The sequence below is a fragment of the Bufo gargarizans genome, chromosome 4 (genome assembly GCF_014858855.1).
Source record: "Bufo gargarizans isolate SCDJY-AF-19 chromosome 4, ASM1485885v1, whole genome shotgun sequence".
In the NCBI taxonomy this organism is placed as follows: domain Eukaryota; kingdom Metazoa; phylum Chordata; class Amphibia; order Anura; family Bufonidae; genus Bufo; species Bufo gargarizans.
In genome coordinates, this window is record NC_058083.1 from 443,014,685 (window position 1) to 443,026,833 (window position 12,149).

Below are 12,149 nucleotides of genomic sequence, written 5' to 3' on the forward strand. Positions count from 1 at the left end.
GTCACAGAAAATCCATTCAAGATGGATTTTTCTGCGTCTGTCGCGTCGCAGTCGCAGCATGTCGCATGTTGCAGTGCGACACCATAGACTGCCATTATAAAAATTGTCGCGCGACATTGGTGCAATAAAATGTCGCGCGACAACTGTTGCGCCCTATCTGTTGCGCGACTTTTTGTCGCACGACAAATGTCGTCGTGTAGACCTAGCCTACATGTTAGTAATGATATTTTTATTCAATGTGTTTTGTCGGATGACTAATAAAGTGTTTATAAAAAAATAAAAATAAATATTAGTGGCAACAGTCCTTGTACACAGCAGCTCCACCAGCTGTCAGTCACAACCAAATTTCCAAAGGTGTATTGCACTGATTGATATTCAGTTATTTCTCATAGATACTTTATTTAAAACAGGATACACATATTCCATATAGAAATGTAGAAACTCTTATTTCATTTTGTTTCATCTTTTCTGCACCCAGGCTGCCGTGTCCACGAGCATTCAAGTCCATGCGCACCTGGATGCTGAAAAGAAAGAGAAACGGACTAAGGTTTTTACATTTCTATATGGAATATATGTATCCTGTTTTAAATAAATAAAGTAGCTATGAGGAATAACAGAATATCAGTCCGTGCAATACACATTTGGATATATGGTTGTCACTGGCAGCTGGTGGAGCTGCCGTGTATTAGGACTTTAGCCACTACTATCTTTCTATTCGGATAGATTGTTTTCTACTAAGTGGCTGTAAAGATATTGTTTCAAAACATTGCAAGTTTAATGAAAAATAGAGCTGAGACTTTTACATTTACAGATAATGATAGGAGTTGCATATTAGCACAGGCATTAAACATCAGACTCTTGTCCAAAATTAAAGAGCAGAGTCAAATGGACTATGCAAAGAAGCTGGATGTATTAAAGGGAATCTGTCAAGTCAGTTTCACCTATATAACTAACAACATTGCCCCACAGAACTTTGCAAACACATTCCAAACATACAGTACCTGTGTGTATTTTGTGTCTGTATTCTATGTCCATAAAAAGTGCTTTTATTGTGCTAGAAAATGGCTCCCAAGTGCCCGGCTGGGTGGGGTTTGCTGCTCCAAGTGCCTAAAGCAAACCAGACCAAACAGGGGAGGGTTGCTTTAGCTGCTTGTGGCATTAAGATCTAAAACTAGAGCTAATAAGCATTTTTTGGAGAAATAATTGCAAAGTAAAGAAGAAGAGAGGATGAGAGGTCACCAAGTAACTGGGAATATCAGTAAGGAAGGACAACATGGAGAAGAAAGAAAAAGAGAAGGAGAGGAAAAACAAATAGATGATTTAGTCTTATTGATTTTCATAGGTTGTGTAGACAAATAAGGTTGAAAATGTTTTTTCATGATGAAAAAAAGAAAATGGATAGGGAAAAGTGTTCTTTGTTTCGTGTTCTGATGCAGCGTAATAAAAAATATGCATTTGACCCTGTAATACAAAGTCAAATATTAGATACTTTTATTGATGTTGTTACTGAAGTAATAAATGATCTTTGCCAAAATAATGAAAACAAAAACTATGGATAATCTTTGTAGTCAAGAAAGACGGGCATTGAGAGCTTTGTCAAATTACTCCTCCCTTGTCATTAAGAAAGCTAACAAGGAAGGAGCCATAGACATTTGCACTTCTGCTTAATTTCCCTGAGCTGTATTCTGTAGGCTGTTTTTTTATGCCTTCTCTTCTGTTTGATGGCAGCCTATGCTGAAAGTCAGCTCCTCTCTTTGTGTCAAGGCAGGCGGCCTGTCAAGGAGTATTGCTCCAAGCTTCACAAGTGGTGTACTGCGTCTGGATGGAACAATCCAGCCCTTATTTCACAGTTCAGACTGGGACTCTCAGACACTCTGAAGGACCTGTTCGTTATTTATTCAACCCCAGGGTCCCCCCATGTTTTTTGCTATGCAACTAGATCTTGTCTAATGTGGCGGAGGCGCCAGTGGAGTCCGAAGAGCCCATGCAAGTGGGTACCATGTCTTCACAGCAAGGTAGGAAACACAGCTACAGGAATCACCCTTGCTTCTACTGCAGCAGTCCTGCACATCTGACCCTTTAAAATGTAACTTTTACTTACTGATACTATATAAAATAATAACACTGTGGTGATTCACCAGTGAAAATTGTGAAACAAACAAACAATGAAAAAAGCTAAGATACGTTTATACAGGGTAGCCAACCGTTGATACAACACCAAGTGGAGAGGGGACATGGCTGGATCGTAAGCCATGCGGCATGTTCAAATGTGGCTCCTGCAAGGCATGTACCTTTATCTCCACTGCAAAGTCAATCACTTGTTCAGTTACTGGGCAAACCTACAAAATTAGGGACTTCTATAACTGTAGGAGTAAGGGTGCGGTATATATCTGCCAATGCCCCTGTCCTATGAATTAGATAGGGAAGACCATCAGAGAGGTCAGGCGGCGGACATGTGAACGACGTGGTCAAGAAGAACATTACTCCGGTCGCTTCACATGTTAACGATATCCATGGTGGTAACCCTAACTGTTTGAAGTTTTCGATCCTGGAGACCATTCCCCTATCACCAAGGGGTGGCGACTGGGACCGAAAAATTCTCCAGAAGGAGTGCGTCTGGATTCACCGTTTTAAATCCCAGGCACCCCTTGGGATTAAGGAAAGACTCACGTTCTCATGTTTTCTATGATCTATAGGGGTGGCTTATCTCTCTGGTCAGGAATAGACTTACTCGGTAAATGTATTTTAGCTAAGATAAAATAATAGGATATGCAAAGTATCCGAACGTTGCGCACTAATTATCCCATGTGCGCCCGGTGCCGCCTACTATCCAGGGCGCGCACATAGGTGGAATATTGTGTAATAGGTTTTTATAGTCATCATATTTGTTTCACACTCATTTTCCTTATATACACCGTCCTCTGTCTGCCATGCGACTATTGGAATATCATATTCAATGGCCACACAGAATGTTGCCCTTCCGCCCCACTCTTTTGGGAGGGGCCCCTCTGAATGTGCATTGCGAATGTCCACCATATGCGAATTACCTGGTATTACAAATTAGAATGCGAATAATATTGACTTGACTTATGCTACGCTAAATAGGTGTAGCATGCCTGCGTGAGGGGGGCTTTCTCTCTGCGTTATATTAACTATTGAATATACGTATATACTTGCTAATTGTATACACACCAGAGGATCTTGCGACTTTGGTCCTGTGGATACCAGCTGATCTGCTACATAATCCTATTAATAACGTCTCTTTGAGATGACCATTTTAATATATAATACATCATAGTAATTTTTTCCAGATGTATCCTTCAGGGTGGGCCTGGAAATATCCTATTTCTACTCTTAAAACATTACCTGCCAATTGCCTGGCAATACATATTCAGAAACGGCACGGTACGGACTGCCTCCTGTGGTTACATGGGACGGCCTACAGACCGGACATGACACTACGATGCGCTCCAAAGGACCGGATGTGGCAAATCTATGCGGTCCATGTTATGGAAATTACGCACCATGATGTCATCTGCTAGGCGACTGGCGAGGATGAGACAACAGTGCGGTCCATTGAACGGAAGTGGCGAGCAGTGCGGTCCATTGGACTGTGTGCAGGCTTCAGATGTGGTTCATAGACCGGTAGTGACGCACATAGGGGGCGTCTCGCTACCGGAAGTAACCTGCCCTGTCTATTCAGCCGGGAATTATGAACAGCTGGCGAGTAGTGTATATCTGTAAGCAGGTAATAGAGTGAGTGTGTTCAGTAGGAGGAACAGGATGGCACCAAGACGCAACCTACATGTGAGTAAGGACTCTATGGTCCTAATTGGCAAGTTTGGTCCTATATTATATTTTTTACAGCATCTTGAATAATATGTTGGCCTTTATCTGACTGGGCCCTCTAGCCATTTGACTGCCTAGGACATTAAGTAAGTAATGACACCTAAGGGGCAGAATGATATACTTTTGCACTAAGCTCCCACCCTGATATCTTTTTTGCCTTCCATTCACAGGTGGGGTATATCCAATGGTCCCCTGGGTCCTATACACGTCCTTGTTTGCGTCTTTGGTCCTGTGTCCTCTACTGCATCATGAGTATATCTTTATGACTTATCTATATGTATCTATGTGAATATGACAGTTCACCCATGACTGTTAATACCCCCTGACCAGTGGTGTACCGTCAATATAGGCAGACCACGCACTGGCTATGGGGCCCGTGAGGTTAGGGGGCCTGGCCAGTCTGCATGGCTCCGCCCTCTTTCCGACCTGAATACACGCTGCATTAGTTAACAGTAGAGAGATAAATACTGGCAATGGGGCGTTTGGGTCTGCAGCCCTGGGCCCAAACGCCCCAGTGCCATTACAGTTTTAGATTTTCATTTGGCATTATACACAGCTAGTGCTGCGCTGACAACAGCAGGCTGGAAGGAGGGAAGGAGGGAGAGTGAGCAGCCGCTTCCTCCAATCAGGAAGCAGCTCACTGCCTGATGTGCCCGCCCCTCTGATGTCTTTGGTGGAAGTTTGCTCCCACAGCTAGTAGCACCACGGTAAAGTACCAGCCCTGCATCTACTTTTATCATCAGTGATGTCCCACATGCTGACCCTCCTCTGGGTCGTCCTGCCCTTCTCTTTGCTTGTAAACCCCCAGCACTGCCTTTACTATTCCTAGGCTGTATGAGAGGGCAGAAGGAAGCAGAAGCGCTCTGCATGATAGAGCTGAGGTGAGAGGAGCTGACAGGAGGATGGGCTGTTTGCTGCAGCAGGGTGACTGTACTCAGAGCTGTTAGGGCCAGCCTCATCTCCGCTCACTGTAGTGCATATATATTCTTTCACATGGGACCTGTGGCATGTGTTGAATGCTCCAGATAGACGACCTCTGAGTGAATAATGGGACATGACTAAAATTGCTCAGCTCTTCTCCCTGTTAATAACAAAGGGAGAAGTTGAGCTGTGAGACAGAGATGTAATGCTGTGGACCTGCAGAAGATCTGTCCCAGGGGTCACATTGACCAGTGTGGACAGTTCTGCTGCAGTAATTAATCCTCTGATTTACACCTATCATAAAATAAATAAAACTTAAAGGGTAAGGCCGAGTTCATGTCCCGTTTTTTCCATCCGTTTCATGTATACATACAGTGGCATCCTTCATCATAGAGTTTGAAAGAAAAATGTATATGTTAACCTATACAGTTTTTCTACTGGACGCTGCAGGATAGAAAAACATAGGGTGCAGCACTTTTTTATCCCCCCCAACATATAAGTAAAAACGGATGGCAAAAACGTGATGTGACCATAGCCTAACCTTTTATTTAGCTCCTAATGTACCCCGCACCTTCACTAATCAGCTTTAATAATTAAACTTTTTATTGGGGGGGGCCCAATTTTGAGTTTTGCTATGGGGCCCCATGATTTCTATGTACGCCCCTGCCCCTGACGAACCTAGCAAATGGGGAGACGCGTAGGGGTTTTATGAGAACCAACTTGGGGACGCACCGCTATTGATGCCCCTGTATTTGGTTCCTTTCAAATTGAGGCTGTAGGTGATACTTACATCTGTACACCTATATATATTTTTTTTGTCTATCCAGCTCTATGGGCTGTTGTCTTTGTGGGTATTGATTTACCTGTGACACAGATAATATCCGTCGGTTTACGGGGTACTGGGGCACTGTGCTCTTTTTAAGAGGAGGGTAAACAGAGGACAGTCAGTCCAGGCACGAGGACAGGGAGTCTCCACCACCAGGGGACGTCCCTGGGCTGAGGAATAACTCAGGGTGAGTATAGGGATAGGTTAGACATATCCCAACACTCCCCATTGCTGCCCTGTGTTTACTAACCTCTGAAACAGTATCAACGGTTGGCTACCCTGTATAAACATATCTTATCTTTTTTCATTGTTTGTTTGTTTCACAATTTTCACTGGTGAACCACCACAGTGGTATTATTTTATATAGTATCAGTAAGCAAAAGTTACGTTTTAAAGGGTCAACTTTGCTGGACACTTCTAGATTCTATGATCTCTCTATAAAACATGTATTGATTTAGCTGGACATTTAAGTCCTGCACATCTACTGCGATCTTGTCCAACTAGGCTGGAGGCGAAAAACTTCAAGCGTCTGAGTGATAATCGGAGAGGTCACTTAGACGCACAGGTATTTCCTGCAAATATTGAGAGGGTTCTATTGTCTGTAAATCTGTCTTCTCAAGATAGATCTGTTTCTGGCTTAGATTTTATAGATTCAGGGGCTGCAGCTAGCTTTGTTAATTTTGTAATTGCTTTGGGTCTCACAATATTTAGATTACCTAAACCGATTCCAGTATCTGGGGTGAATACTACTCATTTGGCCAGAGGAATTATTGAGTACAAGACTTCAGATTTCATAATGAAGGTCAGTACCATTCATTCTGAAAGGTGTACCTCATATGTCATGAAACATTTGTCTGCTGACATTGTCCTGGGATTACCCTGGCTGAGGGTACATAGTCATTTCTTTAATAGGAGGACTGGGGAAATAGTAAAATGGGTCCCCAGTTCATTTCTATCCAGATAGCCGTCATGTTAGGTTCCCGTCTTACAAAGATCCCCTTGACGTGTGTCAGACGGGCCAAAATAATTTTGTACAAAATGTATTTGTTAATCTCAAATTTACTAAATAAGCATAGCATTAGAATACATTTCTGTACTTTATTTGGTTTGCAGAGTGCTGTTGCATTGTATTTCTTGCTCCTGATGCTCCTCTTCCGCCTCCTACTCCTCGTCATGTGTTTCGCCAGTGTAACACCCCAGAGTGGTGCTACCACTCCTACAACCTGCTACTGTCTTTAATGGTCTAAGCTGAATGTAACCTTTGTATTTCTTTCCAGGTCCTCTATATAGTGCAATCATAATATTTCTATACAGCAGTTTTATTACATGTAATGTGCCTGGCTCACCAGCAGATGGCAGTGTTTTTGGCAGAGCTATCTTAGACAGAATGGAACTCCCCATTCCATTCTCCCCTCTTTGGGCAGAAGTGAGCGAGTCCTGCTTGCTATCAGAAGGGAGGGTGGCAGTTCTAGTTGATTCTGGGTTCAGACTCCATGTTGGAGCTGACAGGATACTAACCTATTCCTTGGCTGAAACTAAGTCAGACTAAAGAGTGGAGTGCAGCATAAAGAAGAAAACAAAGTTGCTAAGCTAGTCTGTCAGTACAGAAGAGAGAAAGAGATAAAGCAGAGTTGTGTTTTCCTGCCAGTTCATGCTAAAGCCTGCTAGAACCAAGACAAAGCCTGAAAACTGTTTGAAGAAACGTTTATTCAAGTAAATCTGCCTATGAACTTCATCTCAAGGTCTGGACTCAAGTTATTCTTTCAAATCTCTCAATTATTCCCTCTTTTTATTGCTTCGGAGCCAAAGCCTATCCAGGTAGGAGCACCGTGAAACACAAAGAGACATTTAGGCTGCACTACACCACTCTGCATTCCTACTAAACCTGGGTCGTGATAGAGGGGCCCTTCGGGGAGGCATCCCGTTGCACCAGCAATTGATCATCGAGGCATTTGCACAGTGACAACAGTATGCATGCACTCGGCCCAAAAGCTGAATCTGCACCAGGCCAAGTTGCTGGTACTACATTCCCTTCCTTTCCATATCATGGAATATTTCAGAGAACTGATGGCATGTGCAAAGCCAAAGGTGAAGAGTCCCAAGCCGTCATTACTAGTGTTGATCGATCACCATAGTGCTCAGGTGCTCGGTGGCTCAGGCCAAACACCTCAGGATGCTCTGGTGCTCTACCGAGCACTCAGGCACAATGGAAGTCAATGGGAAAACCCGAACATTAAACCAGGCACCCCCTGCTCTGAAGAGGGGAGGATGTCTGGTTCATACGAAAAGTTCCTAAATTGATGGAAACACCACTGAAATGGTTCCGGAACAGCATGGGGTGGATGTCTGGATGCAACTTGGACTCCCAGGTCGCTGTTGGGACTGATGTTGTCCGAGTAGTACACCACTTTTACAGACTGACAATAATACGCACCAAACCGAAAGATAATAGCGATTTTAGACGGAAGAAAAATTGTTAGGAAACATTCTTTCCTGTTAATTTACTTGTATATAAAGTGCAAGTGCTGCCAAAAATTACAAGGAAGAGGCACTCCGATACAACCTGAATATCACATAAAGGAGGGCCTCATTCACATTGTGGTACAATTGTTCAGGTAATGGGACTCCTACGCTCATAAAGCTTATGCACTAGGTGAAAGGGCTGACAAAAATTACAAGGAACCGGCGCTCCAATACACCATTTATTGCACATAAAGGAGGGCATCATACACCCTTGAAAAATTATGATTGAGCGCCTGCTGGCAAACTGACCCACAAAAAAATTATATGCGAGGGCCTGCAGGTGAGCTGACCCTGTAAACTATTTTAGGTGCAGGCCTGCAGGTGAGATGACCCTGTAAAAGATTGTAGGGGAATGCCTGCTGGTGAGCTGACCCTCTAAAAAATTATATGCGAGGGCCTGCAGGTGAGCTGGCCCTGTAAAAGATTGTAGGTTGAAGGCCTGCTGGTGAGCTGACCCTCTAAAAAATTATATGTGAGGGCCTTCAGGTGAGTTATCTCTGTAAAAGATTTTAGGTGTGGGCTTTCTAGTGAGCTGACCCTGTAAAACACTATATGCGAGGGGCTGCAGGTGAGTTGACCCTGTAAAAGATTGTAGGTGCAGGCCTGCTGGTGAGCTGACCCTGTAAAAGATTTTAGATGCGGGCCTGCTGGTGAGCTGACCCTATAAAAGATTTTAGGTGTGGGCCTGCTGGTGAGCCGAACCTTGTAAAAGATTTTAAGTGTGGACCTGCTGGTGAGCTGACCCTGTAAAACAATATATGTGAGGGCCTGCAGGTGAGATAACCCTGTAAAAGATTTTAGTTGCGGGCCTGCTGGTGAGCTGACACTGTAAAAGATTGTTGGTAGAGTTGAGCGGACCCCTGGATGTTCGGGTTGGCCGGGTTCCGCCAAACTTTGCAAAACCCGAACTTGACCCTGAAGCGAACCCCATTGAAGTCAATGGGGATCTGAACTTTGGAGCACTAAAATGGCTCTAAAAAAGTCATGGAAAGGGCAGCTAAATGTGGTTTAGAGCATGACAAGTGCTCTGCAAACAAATGTGGATAGGGAAATGACTTAAAATATCAAAATACGTAAAAAAATAAAATAAAAAAATCTTGATCTAGGAGGAGGAGGAGGTCCAGATGGCGTAGGAGGTTAAGGAGGTTGTGGACGTGGAAGTAGAGGTGGAGGAGGAGGAGGAGGTAGCCAACACAGTTTTTTTGTTCTGTTTTTTTTTTTCTTTTTTTTTAATTGTTAACATTTGGGTAGACCCCGAAACATTGGGAAAATATAAAAAATGAAAACAAAGAGAAAGTGCGCTGGAGTACAACAATGGCTTGGTGAGGCCGGTATACATGTCTATTCTGCACAAGGTGCGGACAAGTCCTGTTCATTTTAATGAACCTGAGCTTGTCCACATTGGCTGTGGATAGGCGGCTGCGCTTGTCTGTGATAACCCCCTCCTGCTAACAAACGTTCAGACAATACAATGGCTGCAGGGCAGGCCAGCACCTTCAAGGCGTAAAGGGCAAGCTCAGGCATGTGCCCAATTTGGAGACCCAGAAGTTGAAGGGGGCAGACCCATCAGTCAGAACGCGTAGGCGTGTGCACACATACTGCTCCACCATGTTGCTGAAATTCTGCCTCCTGCTAAGACATTCCATATTAACTGGTGGTGCTAGTTGTTGTGGTGTGCTGACAAAGCTTTTTTCACATTTCGGCCATGATAACCCTGCCTTCTGAGGTGCTGGCGGTACTCCAGCTGCGTAGACGACCTCTTCCTCCTCCTCGTGCTTCCACCGTGTGCCTGCTGTCAGGTGGGAATGCCATCAGCAGCGCGTCTACCAGCATGTGCTTGTACTCGCGCATCTTCCGATCACGCTCCAGTGAGGGAAGTAAGGACGGTAGGTTGTCCTTGTAATAGGGATCCAGCAGCGTGGCCACCCAGTAATCAGCACAAGTTAGAACGTGGCCAACTCGGCGGTCGTTGAAGAGACACTGCAGCATGAAATTGCTCATGTGTGCCAGGCTACCCAGAGGCAACGACAGGCTGCAACCCTGTTGTGAACACGTTTCCTCCTCCTCCATCTCCTCCTCTTCATCCTCCACCTTGTCATCCTCCAGAACTGTGCCATGGATGGACAATTGTGTACCTGGCGTATGTTGGTGCAGGAACCCAACCACTTGTGAATGAATGGCCTGAAACCCTTGTAAATGATCCCTCCTCCTCCTGAGCCACATCCTCTTCCATCATCGCCCGAAGCATTTTTTTTAAGGAGGCATAGAAGTGGGATAGTAACGCTCAGAACGGCGTTATCGGCACTGGCCATGTTGGTGGAGTACTCGAAACAGCGCAACAAGGTCCACAGGTCTCGAATGGAGGCCCACTCATTGGTGGTGAAGTGGTGCTGTTCCGCAGAGTGACTCACCCGTGTGTGCTGTAGTTGAAACTCCACTATCACCTGTTGCTGCTCGCACAGTCTGGCCAGCATGTGCAAGGTGGAGTTCCACCTTGTGGGCACGTCGCATATGAGGTGGTGAGCGGGAAGGCCGAAGTTACGCTGCAGCACTGACAGGTGAGCAGCAGCAGGGTGAGAAAGCTGAAAGAGCGCACACTTGGCCTGCACTTTCTGCAGCAGCTCTGACATATCGGGGTAATTTTCCAGGAATTTCGGCATCACCTAATTCAGCAAATACGCCAGGCAAGGGATCAAACTGGCTAGGCCCAGAGCTGCTACGAGATTTAGCCCACTATCGGACATAACCACCAGGCCGAGCTTGAGGCTCCCTGGCACCAACACTCATCGGTCTGTTGTTCCATGCTCGTCCACAACTCCTACACGGTGTGGGGTTTGTCCCCCAAACAGATACGTTTTAAAACTGCCTGCTGTCGTTTACCCCTGGCTGTGCTGAAGTTGGTGGTGAAGGTGTTACGCTGACCGAATGAGGAGCTGGTAGAGGATGAGGAAGTGGAGCAGTAGGAGGAAGCAACAGGAGGCAAAAAGAAACAACCCTGCAATCCTCAATGGTGTAAGGACATGTGCCAAAATGCTATCCGCCTCAGGCCCAGCTGCCACTGCATTTACCCAGAGTGCTGTTAGGGAGATATAATGTCCCAGACCATGATTACTGGTCCACGTATCCATAGTTAAGTGGACCGTGCCACAGATGGCGTTGCGCAGTGCACACCTGATTTTGTCCCCCACTTGGTTGTGCAGGGAAGGGATGGCACGCCTGGAAAAGTAGTGGCAGCTGTGGGACAGCCACCGCCATCAAATTCTTAAAACTGTCTGTGTCCACCAGACGGAATGACAGCATTTTAAAGGCCAGGAATTTGTAAATGCTGGCATTCAGGACCGGGGATCGCAGGAAGGTAGGGGGTACTTCCTCTTTTGCTCCAGTGTTTGGGAGATAGACAGCTGAACGCTTCCATGGGACATTGTGGAGATGCTTGGTGACCGAAGTGGTGGCGTTGCTGGCACATCCTCTGTTTGAGGGGTGGCAGGTGCTGATGTCACTCCAGAGGGGGATGAAGAAGCTGAGACTGCAGCAGAAGAGGAAGCAGGATGAGCCAGAAACCTTTCTTTGTTTTTGAGGTGTCTACTCCACTGCAGCTTGTGCTTTGCACTTAAGATGCCTGATCATGCAGGTTGTGCTCAGGTTTAGAACGTTTATCCCTCACTTCAGGCTCTGATTGCACAGCGTTCAAACCACTCTTGTCTTGTCGTCAGCACATTGTCTGAAGAACTGCCACGCCAGGGAACTCCATAAAGCTGGCTTTGGTGTGCTCAGTCCCTGGATGCTGGGGGCAGTAGCAGGCGTACTGTCTAGGGGACGGCCGCACCACTTTTGCACCCTGCTCCCTCTGTTGCTGTGCTGGTGGCTCTGTGCGACCACAGCTCTTTCTACAAACTACCACGGTCACTCGCATGACCTTGATTCCATGTGGGGTCGAGGACCTCATCGTCCTCCACAACATCTTCCACCCAGTCATCACCTCTGCCCCACATGTGTCAGTCTGCACACTGCAGAAAGCCATAGCAGTTGG